Genomic DNA, 4,975 nt, shown 5'->3' with positions numbered 1-4,975 from the left:
CTGTCTGCCACTCTGAGCACTAAAAGCTTCCTCTCCTTCATTCCCTCACTGCCCTCTCTATCCCACCATGTAACCATTTCCATCCTCTTAAAAACTTTTGCAATGTTTGCATTGAGTGGAAGGGGTTCTCATGTAGAGTATTCAAATTTCCAGAAGGGTCTACAAAGCCCAGAGGAAGGACCCTGGGATTAAACATCAAGCCAGGAGAAGAAATGCATGGCATCTCCCTCCTTGCCCCTGTTCATGTGGCCTCTCAGGACACAGGACCGTGTGTGCAGCCCCCGAAGTCCTCTGAGGGCTAGGTCTGCACACGTGTTTAACCCTCACCTGCCATTCAGCCGGTGACACAGACTTGTCAGAGCCAGCATCCAGAGCTCCACCACGCTGCCTTCCCACAAGGCTGCCACATGTCACTGAGAGCTGCAGTTCTCTCTCGCACATTTTGCATAATCAGTTTCTATTCTGTCATGTTCTCTCACACATGGCTCTCTGAGACTATTCTGGAAAATAGAGAATATTTTTCAGTTCAGATGAGTAGCATAATTTTACGTTGTGCTCCGCCTGTTTGGTAAATGAAGTCAATTACTCATATATCTGTCAGAGGAAGAGAAAGACACAGGCAGGCATGTAACCTGTTTTTAGATCCAGAGACCACCCCTTTGCTTCCATCATGATGAGAATAGCAACGATTCACATCGCGGCCCTCGGAGTTGATATTTGCATTCAGATTTCTAACTTAAAAAAATCCACTGCATGGGTTTCTGCAGTAGCCTCAAAATTCCCCTCCTTTGAATACATTCTATATTCAACAAGCCATTCCTCAATCAAACTTCTAAAAGTATCACTTTCTGGCTACTTAGTTAGAGACCTAGTTTTATCATTGACTGGCTGCCCAGACTAGCAAAACCACACCTTCTCTGAGCCTCAACTGCCTAAAAAGTAACAAAGGCAGAATGAGAAGAATGTCGTATCTTCTTTAGAGGATTGTCAGGAAGATGCACGGAAAGATGGTACCTGAAAGGGTCTGTAAATTATAAACTCTTGGCAGGTGTTTATGATTTCTTACAACCATTCTATGAACTCCCCCTACTTAAAGTTCTAACTCTACCCTGGCTTTAAACGATTCTTGGACCAAAATCCACTCAAAGACATTTTGCGGGCTTTTATCTTTCTTTTCTTCTTATTCCCCAGCAGGGAGCCTTCTCCAGTCAAACATGTGTACCTGCGTTCTCCCTGGGGGTGGCTGATGTGGAATAATAAAATCCGGACAAGTTCAAGACAAAGAGTGAATGGGGTCGGAACACTGGGAGACTTGGCAAAAATTTGGATTTCAAGAAATATTTTACATATAGGTCTTTTGCCCCACTCAATGGTCAGGTGTGCTTGCTCAGCACCAATATCTTGGGGGGAAATGGCTAGGCTTTGATTTGCCAGATACGTAACCTTACAAGATGACTAATAATGTCCTTTATGTCCCTGTCAAAAAGCTTGTACCTGGCTGGTGTGGTGGCACACATCTGTAATCCCAGCAACTAGAGAGGCTCAAGTTCAAGGCCAGTCTCAGCAACTTAGCAAGCCCCTGTCTCAAAATAAAAAAATTAAAAAAAAAAATTAAAAAGTGTTTGGGATGTGACTCAGTGGTTAAGTGCCTCTGGGTTCAATCCCCAGTAGTTCCCACAAAATGTTTGAACCTTACCAGGCAGTTGGGAAGAATTGATGTAGCAAACTAATTTTGTTTTTTTCAAAATGTTAAAGGACTGTAGCAATGTTAGTTTGCCATTATTGAGTCCTGGTGGAGACGAGTGGATTTATACTGCTCTGAGACTCCTGCAGAGTACATCTCCTGTGCACAGATCCTTACATGACCAGCATGGTAGATGATTCCATTAGTGCCTCAACACGTCCCTTCTCAAATAGCATCCGCAGTGCCACCCTAGGAGTAAATGAGAAGTCAACAATCTAAAAATCCTTCCCTCCCTAACTTCCCCTCACTTTGGAGAAATGGATATTGCCTGTGGACGCAGAGCATTTGGGCGGTTCACATCCCTTAGCATCGCCAGCTTGCTTGTGATCATGCAGGGTCTGTGGACTTGGTCTGGGGCTCCATTGTTCTTCCTCTTCCTACCCACCACCCCCTTCTCCATCACCCCACTCCCCATTAACACACCACCCTGTGGGAGGACCAGGAAAGAAGACAACTCGGATAGGTTGATGTGGGCACTTGAACAACACAGACTGGTGAGAAGGACAGAGCAACATGGCAGGCGAGCGCTGACTCCACTCACCCACAGCCATCTTTCACAGCCACCTGAGAGGGAGGACTGCGTCAGGGCCCCTCAAAGGTAAACTCGGCTTTCTTGGCGAAGAGTCACAAAGCAGTTTTGATGTATAGGTTTCTTTTTTCCCTTTGAACAACAGTCCTCCCTTGTGTGATTTTACTTCTCATGGTTTCAGTTAACCTTGGTCAACCATGGCCTGATAATATCAAGTGGAAAATTCCAGAAGTCAATGATTCATAAGTTGTGAATACCTTTTGTTACAGTACATTGCCATAATTACTTCATTTCCTTATCGCTGTCGTTAATCTCTTACTGTGCCTGGTGTACATAGTAAGGAGAAAACACAGGGTATGTAGAGGACCGTACCATCTGGGGCTTCCGGCATCCACTGGGGCCTTGGAACCTGGGCCTGTGGGTAGAGGGAGGACTGCTGAACAAACAATAGTCTCAGGCTCATCCCTTCAGAATTGCTCTTGGGACCGTAAGGGCATCCAGGCCAGGAAACAGTGCTGCTGGGGGTCCAGCGGCTCAGGAGCAAGGGACTCCTAACCAAAGCAGCCAGGTGGGAGAAGAAGGGGTTCGCCTATGGTGGATTCCTCATGGAGTCGGTCACCCTTCACCTGAGTTGCATTCAGCAGGCGTATTTCCAGGGCACATCCGCTCCCCTGCTAGCAAGCTGCCCAAACATCTGTGGGGAGACAAAGGAAAACATGGGGAAGGAACCCGGAGATGAATATTTCAGCAGAAACGTGGGAAGAAGTACACTGCCACCCGCAAACAGCCTTCTGCACGGCATGCCATAAATTAACACAATATAAATTTATACATATTTACACCACATAGTCTCCAACTATATAAATCCTCAATACTCAGACTTGTGGAGTAGGTGTAAGAGAACAGTCCATATGTTTATTCATTTATTCTATGGAGCTCTAGGGAACTGAGTGCTTTTACACACACACACTCTCCTCTCTCTCTCTCTCTCTCTCTCTCTCTCTCTCTCTCTCTCTCTCTCTCTATATATATATATATATATATATATATGTAAAGTTAAAGTTGATTCTAAATGTTTAAATCAAATTAATGCCTAAAGGCAAACTCTATTTTAGAAAATGTTGCCATTTTTTCCAAGATCTTCACAGCCAAAAAGAATTTCAGTTCTGTTCAACTGAGCATTTACCTAGTTGCCTTCTGCATTCCAAAGCCTCAGCAGCTATTGAGCTACACATAAAGATCGTGTCGAGTAAACTTTTTATTGATGGAAAAGACAACGGAAAGGATGATTCCTTGGGGTCTCTCATTCCTGTGAAAGAAAGGATTAAGAGGCCAGGTTTCCCCGCTGAAGCTTGGAAGCTGCCTTGCTGGGAGTGGGCATAGTGACTTGGGGGTTTGGGGTGGTCAGCTGAGGGTCACAATAGTCAGGTTCTGTTCCTGGATCTGCCACTTACTTATTTCCCTTGAGGAAGGCCCTTGATCTCTTGGAGCACAGGGAGGATAGCAGTATCTACTCTGAGCACCTAAAACAAAGGCAGGAATCGGGCACAGAGTTGATGCGAAGTCCTTGGCAACCGTAATGTCTTCATATGCACTTTCAAGTCATTGTTATGGTCTCTTTCATAATCTGCTAAGCAAACAGAATGCATTCAGCTTCTTTTGCAGCTTTCTTGGGAGAAAGCTACAGCTGGGTTGCTGCTGACACTCTTTGTTTCAGAAGAATGCCACCCGGGACGGTTGGAGAAGCGTGTCCCAGCACCGCTTGCCAGCTCGCCTTGGCACCTACGTGTGTGTGGGCCGTGATCATCAATGTGTCTCGGGCATTGCCCAATGCTCAGTGGGCATTTATTAAATATGGAATAACAATAAGAGGTTTGAGGGAAATGCTGTCTTCCACAAGCAAGGCAGTAGTTTCTTCACACGTCGCTACTTGAAGCTGCGAAGGCTGTGAAGTGAGCAGAGACAGTCTTCTAGGCACCAAAGAATCGCAAGAAAACAAGCTGCCCTTATTATGGCCACGATCACAACCACTAAATGACAGCACTAGAGGCCTCATCTCCACTTCATTTTACACTGACCACCAAGAGAATCTTCTTCATACAATTCCTTGTCTCCAGGCCAGTACGACTTTGTACATGAGATGTTCGTAATAGCTCATCTGAGGGCTAGAAAGGTCACAGTCTTTCTTCGGACCATTTTCTGATAGAAAAAGACTGTGCATCATAGAGATGACCTTAAACTTCCGTGGTTAAGACAAAACTCAGGTCACATCTGCGAGCCTTGGTCAATACTGATGATTCTGTGCACACCATTGCCGTCACCAGTGCCACCAGGTTTGCACTGCGGTGATGGTACAGCAGAATCATCAGCCTCAGACTCAGTGAAATCCTTGGTAGCCATGGCTCCCTTCTAAGGACTAGCCTGGGCACATACAGGAAACAAGATTGGCACTAAAGGACACAGGGGTCCCATCTTACAGCCAAACTCCAGCCAGCTTCCTCCTTAGGCTTGGAGACAGAAATGCTTACGAAGGACTCTAAGTACTTTAAACACTCCTCACACTGCTTTTATTCCACTCACAACTTGGGAATGCCGTCGAAACTACCTGCTCCGATTTTGAGGTCATAGAACACTTTGCTAGTCTCATGAGATCTATGGATCCTTGTTTAGAAAAAAACTGCATGTGATACAAAATTGTAAAT

The 4,975-nt window shown here is 45.4% G+C and overlaps 1 long non-coding RNA gene across 1 annotated transcript; it reads right to left on the bottom strand.

The window, feature by feature from the left end:
* Window positions 1-351: 351 nt before the first annotated feature.
* LOC306665496 lies at window positions 352-2,472 on the bottom strand. The gene is made up of 4 exons (XR_013765051.1): window positions 2,286-2,472; window positions 1,697-1,933; window positions 1,495-1,583; window positions 352-500 (listed from the first exon to the last, which is right to left on the bottom strand). It is a non-coding gene; the product is annotated as an uncharacterized lncRNA (long non-coding RNA).
* Between the last annotated feature and the right edge of the window lie 2,503 nt (window positions 2,473-4,975).

Source organism: Sciurus vulgaris (genome assembly GCF_902686455.1).
Source record: "Sciurus vulgaris genome assembly, chromosome: 7".
In the NCBI taxonomy this organism is placed as follows: domain Eukaryota; kingdom Metazoa; phylum Chordata; class Mammalia; order Rodentia; family Sciuridae; genus Sciurus; species Sciurus vulgaris.
This window is presented reverse-complemented; position numbering and strand designations above follow the sequence as displayed.